We start from the raw sequence: 15,443 nt of genomic DNA on the forward strand, positions 1-15,443 counted from the left end.
ATCGAAAAGGGCCCGATTGTTCCTACTTGGTGAGCTTTGCTTGGTTGAGACGCTTGCCCCCCCCCCCCCCCCCGCTCCTCGGCTGACCAAGTAGAAACAATCTATTCGATGGCTGCCTTGTCTTTTACTCTGTGCAAAAGACAAGGCAGCCACAAACACCACGGGAACACCGTATTGAGGCTTTGTTCTGACCACTCATTCGGTGTCGCGTTTCTTTCAAGCAATTCTCCCGGTTAGCCCGCACTCGGCTCGCTCCCAGAGCCGTGTTAAAGTCCACTTCGCATTCACTCTCTTTTCTCAGCAGATTAAAAGAAAGTTTCATCTTGGGCTCCCTGAAACTTCCATCCTGCACCGCTGTTTGCTTTTTCACAAGAGCAGAGGAGAGCGCACCGTTCCCAGCGGCACTGCAGTACCGGGTCGAGGCTTGGAGTGAACGGAGCAAGCTTCTTTTTCAACTCCTATTCTTAAAAATCCATTTATTATGTTGTCCTCGTATAGAGGACATATTAAACTGATAAGAACAGATACTACACTTGATCTTAGCCAAAAGGCCGAGAAGCGATAACTGTCCACTGTTTCAGGTCCGAGGGCCCTTGCTGGCACAATGCGCACTTGTAGCAGTGTTCTTTTTATGGCCATAGGTGGCCAGAGTGTCACGTTGCACCTCCGCCCACCCGCTGCACTGAGCACTCTTCAGCCCTTTTAAATGGTATAACTTTGCACTCCCGCATGCTCCAGCAAGCACCATTCAAGCAACAACTTTGCACTCCAGCTTCGAACATCGGCACAGTCGCAACAAGTAAGGCGACTCTACTCAGAGGAGTCACTCTGCAAAGTAGCAAGATTTCTTTTGCACAGACAGAAAGGGCTTCACCCGCAAAGGTAAAGCCTGCCAATAATAGAAACAACTCATTAGTGCTGCTCTCCACGGAAGTCTTTAGTAAAAGGCGAAAGACTTGTATGTTATGAAGAGAAACCAGAGTACGATTATCCGTCACTGCGGGAGCAGGGCATCAGGCTAGTTGGTATAGCCACCTTCCCCATGGTGAGCTTTGCTTGGTTGAGACGCTTGCCCCCCTCCCCTTGCTCCTCGGCTGACCAAGTAGGAACAATCGGGCCCTATTCGATGGCTGCCTTGTCTTTTACTCTATGCAAAAGACAAGGCAGCAACAAAAACACCAGGAGAATCCCGTATTGAGGCTTTGTTCTGACCGCTCATTCGGTTGTCGCGTTTCTTTCAAGCAATTCTCCCGGTTAGCCGACACTCGGCTCGCTCCCATAGCCGTGTTAAAGTCTACTTCGCATTCACTCTCTTTTCTCTGCAGACTCTTGGGATTTTATCTATAAAATGAATTCCTTCAGTCAAACTATGTTAAAACTGCTTTGTCGTTCATATTTACCATGTCTAGAAAGATTTAAACAAAAAAAACAACGTTGTACTTTGCAGTAAAAGAAAGAGCAAATCTAAAGTTTCAGGAATCCGAGAATAAGCTTACTTTCATGAGGGCTTCACGATTTCGGATTTTGCTATAAAATGAATTCCTTCACTCAAACTAAATTAAAACTGCTAAACCGCTAATCTGTTACATGTAAGGCAGATGTCAAATTCACCGAAATAGGATCTAAGGGTATTCGGCCAATCGAGCTGTAGCAGCTTCGGTAAAAGAGTATAAGTTGAAGAGTTTGTGAATAAAGGTGTGCGCACACATAGTGTGCTGTACGAAAATAGGCAGGGAGCAATGCCGGCTGGGGTATATGTTCTTGTATGTTGTCTGACTGTTTGATTTGAATGTGTTGTGTAAGTGTCCTGTTGAATGTTTGGGCTTTGACACTTCACTGTGGTTGTTAACTGTGTGGTGTGTCCTGAAATGTTATATGTTTGGGCTGTGTGACATACTTAATGCTTGTCAGTAGCTACCCACTTATTCATATATAGCAACTGACAACATAAGAAGTCTGGACATACTTTGATAGTAGTTGTAGAAGTATCCTTATTTATAATAGATAAACTAATTCATAGTGATAGAACAGTAGATGAACAGGTGCCTGCACGTCTAACGAAAATAAAATGGGTGTATGATTGCTGACGGCAGAGCAATACTGCCAAACTTATGAGTTCTTGTGGCAAACTTGATTCAGTGTCTTGACGTGTATACGCTGTTTCGCTGACTTGATTGTCACAAGAAACAAAGTGTGTTTGATAAGATCCGACCATTTTATTACGGGAGGATCAGTATGTATGGATTCTGATGTGACTGATAAACCCATTCGTATCTTAAGCATAATCTAATACGTGAGACAATGCCCTGGCACACGATAAAAAAAAAAAAAGAGAGAGCGGTTTTGTGTCCCCACGGTCCATAATGTAGAAAAGAGAGAAAAAAGCCTTTCTGATTTGGTGTGTGTGCTCATAGTGCAGAGTGTAGAGAAAAGAGAGAAAAGAAAGCCGTTTATGTGTCACGGGTGTTGTGACTTACACACACACATTTCTGAATTGAGAAAAGAAATTATTTTAAGGGAAGCAGTAGAGTTTAGATCCCACATTTGTTGATAGGCATTCATTTATTTCTTCACTTCTGATGAAGTTTCAACAATAAACAACAAACTTTGTATTATGAGAAAGAACCAGACTCATTCTTCAGGAATCCGAAAATAAGCTCTATTTTACGAGTTATGCACGAATTCGGATTCTCCTATAAAACGAATTCATTAACTCAAACCAAGTTAAGACTGCTTTGTACTTCATATTTATTCATGTCTAATCAAGTTTCAACGATAAACAACGTTGTACTTTGTAGAATGAGAAAGAACTTCTTCAGCAATAAGCATCTCTCGACATATGACGAAATACAGATTTTGCTATAAAATTAATTCCTTCTATCAGCGTGACTTAAAACTGTTTGTCCTCCTTATTTATCCACTTCAAATCAAGTTTCAACAATTAAAAAAAAATTGTAGTTTGAGAAAGAGCAACTTAATCTTCAGCAATCAGTATAAAAAGAGGGTAAGAAAAGGTGCAAATGCCAACCATACATCACTAAAAGGTGGAGCGGAAGTATTCAGCTGCAAGTAGGTGTGAATGTTCGACCATAATTAGTAAAAAGTGGGTAAGAAAAGGTTTGAATGCCCGACTAAATATTAACAAAAGCAGGAGGAGAGGTCTTCGGATGAGAGTGGGTGAGAATTTCCTACCATACAAGTATGGTGGAGAGGAAGCTGTGATTGGCCGACAATAGTAAAAAGCGGGTGAGAATGTGCGAATGTCAAAACATACATGATCAAAACAGGGAGCGGAGGTGTTCGGCTACAAGAAGGTATGAATGTCCATCAATAATTGCTAGAAAACATGAAAGAAAATTTTTGAATATCAAACCGCACATAATCATAAGCGGGAGAGGAGGTGTTCCGCTGCAAGAAGGTGTGAATATCCACCCATAATTACTGAAAAATGGGTAAGAAAAGGTGCGAATGCCCAACCATACATCATCAAAAGCAGGAGTGGATGTGTTCGGCTACAAGAAGGTTTGAATGTCCGACCATAGTTTGTAAAAAGCGGGTAAGAACAGGTTTGTATGCCCGACTGTACACAATCAAAAGAGGGAGCGGAGTTGTTCAGCTACAAGAAGGTTTGAATGTCCGACCATAGTTTGTAAAAAGCGGGTAAGAACAGGTTTGTATGCCCGAATATACACCATCATATGCGGGAGCGGAGTTGTTCGGCTGTGAGTAGGTGTGAATCTCCAACCATAATTGCTGAAAAATGTGTTAGAAAAGGTAAGAATGCCGGTCCATACATCATCAAAAGCGGGAGAGGTGGTGTTCGATTGCAAGTAGGCGTGAATGTCCAGCCATAATTACTCACAAATGGATAAGAAAAGGTAATATTGCCAGACCATACATGATCAAAACAGGGAGCGGAGGTGGTTAAGCTGCAAGAAGGTGTTAATGTCCGACTAAAGTTTGTAAAAAGCGGGTAAGAAAAGGTGCGAATGCCCGACAATGTATGATCAAAAGAGGGAGCGGAGGTTTTCGGCTGAAAGAAGGTCTGAATGTCCAACCATAATTTGTAAAAACCGGGGAAGAAAAGGCTCGAAAGCCCGACTATACACCATCAAAAGCTGGAGCGGAGGTGTTCAGCTGCAAGAAGGTCTGAATGTCCATCAATAATTGCTAGAAAACATGAAAGAGAATTTTCGAATATCAAACCGCACATGATAATAAGCGGGAGAGGAGGTGTTCAGCTGCAAGAAGGTGTGAATGTCCACCCATAATTACTGAAAAATGGGTAAGAAAAGGTGCGAATGCCCAACCATACATCATCAAATGCAGGAGTGGATGTGTTCTGCTACAAGAAGGTTTGAATGTCCGACCATAGTTTGTAAAAAGCGGGTAAGAAAAGGTTCGAATGCCCAAACATACACCATCAAAAGAGGGAGCGGAGGTGTTCCGCTGTAAGAAGGTGTGAATGTCCGACCATAGTTGGTAAAAAGCGGGTAAGAAAAGGCTCGCTCCCAGAGCCATGTTAAAATCTACTTCGCATTCACTCTCTTTTCTCAGCAGACTCTTGGGATTTTATCTATAAAATGAATTCCTTCACTCAAACTATGTTAAAACTGCTTTGTCGTTCATATTTACCATGTCTAGAAAGATTTAAACAAAAAAAACAACGTTGTACTTTGCAGTAAAAGAAAGAGCAAATCTAAAGTTTCAGGAATCCGAGAATAAGCTTACTTTCATGAGTTCTTCACGATTTCGGATTTTGCTATAAAATTAATTCCTTCACTCAAACTAAATTAAAACTGCTAAACCGCTAATCTGTTACATGTAAGGCAGATGTCAAATTCACTGAAATAGGATTATTCGGTATTCGGCCAATCGAGCTGTAGCAGCTTCGGTAAAAGAGTATAAGTTGAAGAGTTTGTGAATAAAGGTGTGCGCACACATAGTGAGCTGTAGGAAAATAGGCAGGGAGCAATGCCGGCTGGGGTATATGTTCTTGTATGTTGTCTGACTGTTTGATTTGAATGTGTTGTATAAGTGTCCTGTTGAATGTTTGGGCTTTGACACTTCACTGTGGTTGTTAACTGTGTGGTGTGTCCTGAAATGTTATATGTTTGGGCTGTGTGACATGATTAATGCTTGTCAGTAGCTACCCACTTATTCATATATAGCAACTGACAACATAAGAAGTCTGGACATACTTTGATAGTAGTTGTAGAAGTATCCTTATTGATAATAGATAAACTAATTCATAGTGATAGAACAGTAGATGAACAGGTGCCTGCACGTCTCACGAAAATAAAATGGGTGTATGATTGCTGACGGCAGAGCAATACTGCCAAACTTATGAGTTCTTGTGGCAAACTTGATTAAGTGTCTTGACGTGTATACGCTGTTTCGCTGACTTGATCGTCAGAAGAAACAAAGTGTGTTTGATAAGATCCGACCATTTTATTACGGGAGGATCAGTATGTATGGATTCTGATGTGACTGATAAACCCATTCGTATCTTAAGCATAATCTAATACGTGAGACAACGCCCTAGCACACAATCAAAAAAAAAAAAGAGTGAGCGGTTTTGTGTCCCCACAGTCCATGATGTAGAAAAGAGAGAAAAAAGCCTTTCTGATTTGGTGTGTGTGCTCATAGTGCAGAGTGTAGAGAAAAGAGAGAAAAGAAAGCCTTTTTGGTGTCACGGGTGTTGTGACTTACACACACACATTTCTGAATTGAGAAAAGAAATTATTTTAGAGGAAGCAGTAGAGTTTAGATCCCACATTTGTTGATAGGCATTCATTTATTTCTTCACTTCTGATGAAGTTTCAACAATAAACAACAAACTTTGTATTATGAGAAAGAACCAGACTCATTCTTCAGGAATCCGAAAATAAGCTCTATTTTACGAGTTATGCACGAATTCGGATTCTCCTATAAAACGAATTCATTAACTCAAACCAAGTTAAGACTGCTTTGTCCTTCATATTTATTCATGTCTAATCAGGTTTCAACGATAAACAACATTGTACTTTGTAGAATGAGAAAGAACTTCTTCAGCAGTAAGCATCTCTCGACATATGACAAAATATAGATTTTGCTATAAAATTAATTCCTTCTATCAGCCTGACTTAAAACTGTTTGTCCTCCTTATCTATCCACTTCAAATCAAGTTTCAACAATTAAAAAAAAATTTGTAGTTTGAGAAAGAACAACTTAATCTTCAGCAATCAGTATAAAAAGAGTGTAAGAAAAGGTGCAAATGCCAACCATACATCACTAAAAGGTGGAGCGGAAGTATTCGGCTGCAAGTAGGTGTGAATGTTCGACCATAATTTGTAAAAAGTGGGTAAGAAAAGGTTCGAATGCCCGACTAAATATTAACAAAAGCGGGAGGAGAGGTCTTCAGATGAGAGTGGGTGAGAATTTCCTACCATACAAGTATGGTGGAGAGGAAGCTGTGATTGGCTGACAATAGTAAAAAGCGGGTGAGAATGTACGAATGTCAAAACATACATGATCAAAACAGGGAGCGGAGGTGTTTGGCTGCGACAAGGTGTGAATGTCCACCCATAATTAATGAAAAACGGGCAACAAGTAGGTTCGAATGCCCAACCATACATGATCAAAAGCAGGAGTGGATGTGTTCGGCTACAAAAAGGTATGAATGTCCATCAATAATTGCTATAAAACATGAAAGAAAATTTTCGAATATCAAACCGCACATAATCATAAGCGGGAGAGGAGGTGTTCCGCTGCAAGAAGGTGTGAATATCCACTCATAATTACTGAAAAATGGGTATGAAAAGGTGCGAATGCCCAACCATACATCATCAAAAGCAGGAGTGGATGTGTTCGGCTACAAGAAGGTTTGAATGTCCGACCATAGTTTGTAAAAAGCGGGTAAGAGAAGGTTCGAATACCCGAATATATACCATCAAAAGCGGAAGCGGAGGTGTTCGGCTGCAAGAAGGTGTGAACGTCCGACCAAAGTTTGTAAAAAGCAGTTAAGAAAAGGTTTGAATATCCAACCGAATATAATCAAAAGCGGGAGCAGAGCTGTTCGACTGCAAGTAGGTGTGAATGTCAGATCATAATTAATGAAAAATGTGATAGAAAAGACTAGAATGCCGGACAATACTTCATCAAAAGCGGGAGAGGTGGTTTTTCGGCTGCAAGTAGGTGTGAATGTCCAGCCATAATTACTCACAAACGGGGGAAGAAAAGGTAGTATTTCCAGACCACACATGATCAAAACAGGGAATGGAGGTGGTTCAGCTGCAAGGTGTGAATGTCTGACTAAAGTTTGTAAAAACCGTGTAAGACAAGGGGCGAATGCCCGACAATGTATGATCAAAAGAGGGAGCGGAGGTTTTCGGCTGCAAGGTCTGAATGTCCAACCATAATTTGTAAAAATCGGGGAAGAAAAGGCTCGAAAGCCCGACTATACACCATCAAAAGCGGGAGCAGAGGTGTTCAGGTGCAAGAAGGTCTGAATGTCCGACCAATAATTACTGAAAATTGGGTAAGAAAAGGTGCGAATGCCCAATCATACATCATCAAAAGCAGGAGCGGATGTGTTCGGCTACAAGAAGGTCTGAATGTCCACCCATAATTATTGAAAAATGGGTAAGAAAAGGTGCGAAAGCCCAACCGCACATGATCATAAGTGGATGAGAAGGTGTTCGACTGCAAGTAGGTGTGAATGTAAGATCATAATTTGTAAAAAGCGGGTAAGAAAAGGTAAGAATGCCCAACCATAAATTATCAAAAGCGGCAGCAGAGATGTTCGGCTGGTATTTATCAATGTCTAGATAGATTTCAACAAAAAAACGTTGTAATTTGCAGTAAAAGAAAGTGCAAATCAAAAGTTTTAGGAATCCGAGAATAAGCTTATTTTCATGAGTTCTGCACGATTTCGGATTTTATGTATAAAATTAATTCCTTCACGCAAACTAAGTTAACACTGCTTTGTCCTTCATATGTACCCATTTCTACATATATTTCAAGCATAAACTTCCTCATACTACCCTGAATGAGAAAGAGCCACACTTGTGATTAAGCCATACGCCCCTTTTGAGGAGTTGTGCATGATTTGGGATTTTATCTATAAAATTAATTCCTTCACTCAAACTATGTTAAAACGGCTTTTACCTTCATATTTATCAATGTCTAGATCGACTTCAACAAAGAACAACATTGTATTTTGCAGTAGAAGAAAGAGCAAAACTGAAGGATCAGGAATCCGAGAATAAGCTTCTTTTCATACGTTCTGCATGATTTGGGATTTTATGTATAAAATGAATTCCTTCACTCAAACTAAGTTAACACTGCTTTGTCCTTCATATGTACCCATTTCTACATATATTTCAAGCATAAACTTCCTCATACTACCCTGAATGAGAAAGAACCACACTTGTGATTAAGCCATACGCCCCTTTTGAGGAGTTCTGCATGATTTGGGATTTTATCTATAAAATTAATTCCTTCACTCAAACTATGTTAAAACGGCTTTTACCTTCATATTTATCAATGTCTCGATAGATTTAAACAAAAAAAACAACGTTGTACTTTGCAGTAAAAGAAAGAGCCAATCAAAAGTTTTAGGAATCCGAGAATAAGCTTATTTTCATGAGTTCTGCACGATTTCGGATTTTATGTATAAAATTAATTCATTCACTCAAACCAAGTTAAAACTGCTTTTTCCTTCATATTTATCAATGTCTAGATCGACTTCAACAAAGAACAACATTGTATTTTGCAGTAGAAGAAAGAGCAACACTGAAGGATCAGGAATCCGAGAATAAGCTTATTTTCTTATGGGCAAGTGGGAACTGCTTTGTCCTTCAGATTTATCAATGTGTTGATGGATTTCAACTTCTTCTACTGCAAAGTCCAATGTTTTTCTTTGTTGAAGTCGATCTAGACATTGATAAATATGGAAGGACAAAGCAGTTTTAACTTGGTTTGAGCAAAGCAATTCATTTTATAGCAAAATCCGAAATCGTGCAGAACTCATGAAAGCAGGCTTATACTCGGATTCCTGAAACTTTAGATTTGCTCTTTCTTTTACTGCAAAGTACAACGTTGTTTTTTTTGTTTAAATATTTCTAGACATGGTAAATATGAAGGAAAAATCAGTTTTAACATAGTTTGAGTGAAGGAATGCATTTTATAAGCAAAATCCCAAATCATGCAGAACTCACGAAAAGCTTTTTCTCGCTTTTCACTGCTTTTTACAAACTTTGGTCGGACGTTCACACCTTCTTGCATCCGAACACCTCCGCTTCCGCTTTTGATGATGTATATTCGGGCATTCGAACCTTTTCTTACCCGCTTTTTACAAACTTTAGTCGAACAGTCACACCTTTTTGCAGCCGAACACCACCTCTCCCGCTTTTGATGATGTATGGTCCAGCATTCTTACCTTTTCTAACACATTTTCAGCAATTATGGTCGGACATTCACACCTACTCACAGCTGGACACCTCCGCTCCCGCTTTTGATCATACAATGTCGGGACATCGCTCCTTGTCTTACCAGCTTTTTACAAACTTTAGTCAAACATTCACACCTTCTTGCAGCTGAACACCTCCGCTCCCGCTTTTGATGATGTATAGTCGGGCTTTCGAGCCTTTTCTTACCCGGTTTTTACAAATTATGGCTGGACATTCACACCTTGCAGCCGAACACCTCCGCTCTCTCTTTTGATCATACATTGTCGGGCATTCGCACCTTGTCTTACCCGCTTTTTACAAACTATAGTCAGACATTCACACCTTGCAGCTGAACCTCCGCTCCCGGTTTTGATCATGTATGGTCTGGCAATACTACCTTTTATTACCTGTTTGTGAGTAATTATGGCTGGACATTCACACCTACTTGTAGCTGAACAACTCCACTCCTGCTTTTGATGATGTATGGTTGGATATTCGAACCTTTTCTTAACTGCTTTTTACAAACTTTGGACGGACGTTCACGTCTTCTTGAAGCCGAACACCTCCGCTTCCGCTTTTGATGGTGTATATTCGGGCATACAAGACTTTTCTTACCCGCTTTTTACAAACCATGGTCGGACTTTCACACCTTCTTGTAGCTGAACAACTCCGCTCCCTCTTTTTATTGTGTACAGTTGGGAATTTTAACCTTTTCTTACCCGCTTTTTACCAACTATGGTCGGACATTCACACCTTCTTATAGCGGAACACCTCCGCTCCCTCTTTTGATGGTGTATGTTCGAGCATTCAAACCTTTTCTTACCCGCCTTTTACTTACTATGGTCGGACATTCAAACCTTCTTGTAGCCGAACACATTCACTCCTGCTTTTGATGATGTATGGTTGGGCATTCGCACCTTTTCTTACCCATTTTTCAGTAATTATTGGTCGGACATTCAGACCTTCTTGCACCTGAACACCTCCGCTCCTGCTTTTGATATTGTATAGTCGGGCTTTCGAGCCTTTTCTTCCCCGGTTTTTACAAATTATGGTTGGACATTCAGACCTTGCAGCCGAAAACCTCCGCTCCCTCTTTTGATCATACATTGTTGGGCATTCACACCTTGTCTTACACACTTTTACAAACTTTAGTCAGACATTCACACCTTGAAGCTGAACCACCTCCACTCCCTGTTTTGATCATGTGTGGTCTGTTAATACTACCTTTTCTTCCCCCGTTTGTGAGTAATTATGGCTGGACAATCACACCTACTTGCAGCCGAAAAACCACCTCTCCCGCTTTTGATGATGTATTGTCCGGCATTCTAGTCTTTTCTATCACATTTTTCAGCAATTATGATCTGACAATCACACCTACTTGCAGTCGAACACGTCTGCTCCCGGTTTTGATTATGTTCGGTTGGATATTCGAACCTTTTCTTAACTGCTTTTTACAAACTTTGGTCGGACATTCACACCTTCTTGCAGCCGAACACCTCCGCTTCCGCTTTTGATGGTATATATTCGGGTATTCGAACCTTTTCTTACCCGCTTTTTACAAACCATGTTTGGACTTTCATACCTACTTGTAGCTGAACAACTCCACTCCTGCATTTGATGATGTATGTTTGGACATTCGCACCTTTTCCTACCCATTTTTCAGTAATTGTGGGTGGACATTCACACCTTCTTGCTGCTGAACACCTCCTCTCCCGCTAATGATCATATAAGGTTTGATATTCGAAAATTTTCTTTCATGTTTTAAAGCAATTATTGATGGACATTCAAACGTTCTTGTAACCGAACACATCCACTCCTGCTTTTGATGATGTATGGTTGGGCATTCACAACCTTTTTTTACCCATTTTTCAGGAATTATGGGTGGACATTCAGACCTTCTTGCAGCCGAAAACCTCCGCTCCCTCTTTTGATCATACATTGTTGGGCATTCGCACCTTGTCTTACCCGCTTTTTACAAACCAGGGTCGGACTTTCACACCTTTTAGTAGCCGAACAACTCCGCTCCCGCTATTGATTGTGTACAGTCGGGTATTTTCACCTTTTCTTACCTGCTTTTTACCAACTATGGTCGGACATTCACACCTTCTTACAGCGGAACACCTCCGCTCCCTCTTTTGATGGTGTATGTTCGGGCATTCGAACCTTTTCTTACCCGCTTTTACGAACTATGGTCGGAAATTAAAACCTTCTTGTAGCCGAACACATCCACTCCTGCTTTTGATGATGTATGGTTGGGCATTCGTACCTTTTCTTACTCATTTTGCAGTAATTATGGGTGGACATTCACACCTTCTTGCATTTGAACACCTCCTCTCCCACTTATGATCATGTGCGGTTTGATATTCGAAAATTCTCTTCCATGTTTTCTAGCAATTATTGATGGACATTCAGACTTTCTTGAAGCTGAACACCTCCGCTCCAGCTGTTGATGGTGTATAGTCGGGCTTTCGAGCCTTTTCTTCCCGGATTTTTACAAAATATGGATGGACATTCAGACCTTCTTTCAGCCGAAAACCTCCGCTCCCTCTTTTGATCATACATTGTCAGGCATTCGCACCTACTTGCAGCCGAATACTTCCGCTCCACCTTTTAGTGATGTTTGGTTGGCATTTGCACCTTTTCTTACCCTCTTTTTATACTGATTGCTTAAGATTAAGTGGATAAATAAGGAGGACAAAAAGTTTTAAGTCAGGCTGATAGAAGGAATTTTATAGCAAAATCTGTATTTCGTCATATGTCGATAGAGATGCTTATTGCTGAAGAAGTTCTTTCTCATTCTACAAAGTACAACGTTGTTTATCGTTGAAACTTGATTAGACATGAATAAATATGAAGGACAAAGCAGTCTTAACTTGGTTTGAGTTAAGGAATTCGTTTTATAGGAGAATCCGAATTCGTGCATAACTCGTAAAATAGAGCTTATTTTCGGATTCCTGAAGAATGAGTCTGGTTCTTTCTCATAATACAAAGTTTGTTGTTTATTGTTGAAACTTCATCAGAAGTGAAGAAATTTTAAGTCAGTTTGATAGAAGGATTTAATTTTATAGCAAAATCTTTATTCCTTCATATCTCCTCGAGAGAAGCTTATTGCTGAAAATTAGGTCTTGTTCTTTTTCATACTACAAAATACAGTGTTGTTTATTGTTGAAATTAGATTAGAAGTTGATAAATATAAAGAACAAAGCAGTTTGAACTTGGTTTGAGAGAAGGATTAATTTTATTGCAAAATCCGAATTCATGCATAACTCGTCAATAGATAGTGATGTGTCGTTCGTGAGCGATTCGTTCGATATGAACTAATTTTTTATATGACTCGGGAGTAACGAGTTGTCTCAGTGAATGATTTGTTCATTTTCATTTAGTACCCTTCCTCACCACATGGCAGGCGGCAGCTTCATAAGCTCAGTCAGCAGGACAGGAAACAGTATTGATTCGTTCACGACTCAAGTCCTCGGGTGACGGGTCCTCGCACAGGAAAAAGTATTGATTCGTTCATGACTCAACTCCTCAGCTGACGGGTCCTCGCACAGGAAACAGTATTGATTCGTTTACGACTCAACTCCTTGGGTCTTCGTTCATTTGTCACTTTTCAAATTCTACGTTTCATTTGACAGGCTGAAGAGCAGTAGGCACAACAGTTCGTTCACAAACCGGATCATTAATCTCATAGACTATTCTACCATCAACAACTTGGAAACCACAATCGACTCTCTAGATGCAGAAAAAGCATTTGATGGAGTGAACTGGAAATTTTTATTCGCAGCATTAAACAAATTCGGGTTTGGGTCACACTTTATCAAATGGATAAGGATATTAAATAGCTCCCCAAATACATGTGTCAGGACAAATGATCAAACTTCTCCAAGCTTCAGTCTGCAGAGAGGTACACAATAGGGTTGCCCACTTTCTCCCTCACTTTTTGCTATTTTCATCAAACCTTTAGCAGCTTCTATCAGACAAGATAGAAATATTAAAGGCATCCAATCCCAAAATATTGAGCATAAAATAAGTCTTTATGCTGATGATGTATTACTTTTCCTTCAGAACTAACAGACGTCTCTCACTCACACGATCACACTCATAAATAAATTCTCAGCACTTTCTGACTACTCTATCAACTGGTCTAAGACCACAGTTCTGCCCATTAACTGTAGGGTCCAGAATATACCTGCGATCACTTTACAGTCAGGAAATATTAGATATTTAGGCATAAACATTTCCTCCAGGCTCTCAGAGCTAACAAAGCTAAATTAAGTGCAATTATTAAAGAGAGTAGAGGACGATCTCTCTCATTGGAAGTCCTTACCTATATCACTTATGGGGAGAGTTACAACCATTAAAATGATGATACTACCAAAAGTTAACTATATGTTCACAATGATCCCCATAAAACCATCTGCTACTTGGTTTAAGTCACTAGATTCATGCATCTCCAAATTTCTGTGGAAAAACAAACCACCACGTATTAGTTTAAAAACCCTACAGACAGTGGTGGATTAGATATACCTCATTTTCAGCACTATTCCTTAGCCAATAGGTTACAATATATATCAAAATGGTTTAAACCTTGTTGTTGTCACAGTTCCCAGAGACGTTGTAATCGTTGAGGATTCTATATTCACCCCCTCATTAGAGGCACGTGTTGCAGATTGATGACACTGAATCTTCTTCTCTGTTCATTGCTGGCATCATTCCCAGCATCGTAAGTGGTCGTGGCATTGTTAGCCTCTTCTTCTGGATCTTGACATCGAGCATCCTTTTGTATTTCTGGTTTGTCAGTCCTCTCTCTTCATTCACTGGAGTCTTCGTCTCTTTGTCCTTGAGTTTGGTGATTTTTTCTTCTTTTTATGCCTTGACACAGTGTGACAGGTGATACCACGTGGGAGATCCTTTAACTTGGACTGCTGTCCCTGTGCTGCGAAATGGCTGTGCTGCTCAAATGGTCTCTCCTTCATCATATACACAGTTATTTATACATCACCTTCCACCATGAAGCGTTGTCCCTTTTTGTTTCTCTCTTTGTTCTTAAAATGCTGTTATGCATGTCTAAAACCAATCCATTAAATTAGATCATTTTGGCACTAAAGCGATCTACAATGTGCTTGGTCGCAAAGCTGCTCATCTGTGGTAAACAGCTCTTCAGAAAGGCATTCTTCAATTGATTTCACTAAATTTATGTAATAATTTTGTGATTTCCTACAAAACTACATTTCTTCTCCCATCTGTCTGAGTATTTAATATTGTCTGGGTCCCGTTAAAACATGTATTTTTCCCATCTAATTCCTTGTTTGCTTTAAAACAAGTATTCTGGAGCAACTTGACTGATCAGTAAAACACTGCTTTTGTTGTCACCGTAAGGCTTCCCCTGTCGGTTGTTTCACTGAGACACTACTGAGTAACTACAAATCAACACAGTTTATACACATAACATTAATATACATACTAACAAACAAACAAACAATTATTTATCGCAATTTTCTTATCTCTGTTTGAACGTACACCCAGGTAAATATTCCTGTAGTCTTCTCATACCGACTATGGACCCATTCATTGTTTAACTTCACTGTTTTGCAAATCCTAATTGAATATTACACATTGACATTGAACTTTACTGGATAAGCAGGTCTTCATTGCATTCAGCAGCCTATATGTGAGCATCTATGTGTAAGCTGTTCTTCTTTGCATTTATCAGCAGCAAGCAATTCTTCATTGCACATCCATATGAAAATAGTAAAACAATTCCAATGCGTTAGCGAAACCTTCTATATCAGGAGTGTCCATCATGATGCTGGGAATAGAACCTCTTTCCCAGAATAGTTCAACCTTCATTACTCAACTGATCATAACTCCGCAATGAGCGCATTTCAAAGTATCATTCCTCTACATGTATTCAAAAATCTATGTGTAAATGTTTAATATTTCTTATATTTGTTGATGTCATTCTGTGTGCATGGGGCCTAACCCAATCTCTGTGTGGCAATTTTAATTTAA

The 15,443-nt window shown here is 39.9% G+C and overlaps 2 non-coding genes across 2 annotated transcripts; both read right to left on the minus strand.

Moving 5' to 3' along the window:
- Positions 1 to 379: 379 nt before the first annotated feature.
- LOC140286922 (U2 spliceosomal RNA) lies at positions 380 to 563 on the minus strand. Its single transcript, XR_011911329.1, has one exon. It is a non-coding gene; the product is annotated as a U2 spliceosomal RNA (small nuclear RNA).
- A 308-nt stretch (positions 564 to 871) lies between these two features.
- LOC140286927 (U5 spliceosomal RNA) lies at positions 872 to 985 on the minus strand. Its single transcript, XR_011911334.1, has one exon. It is a non-coding gene; the product is annotated as a U5 spliceosomal RNA (small nuclear RNA).
- Between the last annotated feature and the right edge of the window lie 14,458 nt (positions 986 to 15,443).

This window comes from Leuresthes tenuis, unplaced genomic scaffold (assembly GCF_036924035.1).
Source record: "Leuresthes tenuis unplaced genomic scaffold, fLeuTen1.0.hap1 SCAF_99, whole genome shotgun sequence".
NCBI classification, from domain to species: Eukaryota; Metazoa; Chordata; class Actinopteri; order Atheriniformes; family Atherinopsidae; genus Leuresthes; species Leuresthes tenuis.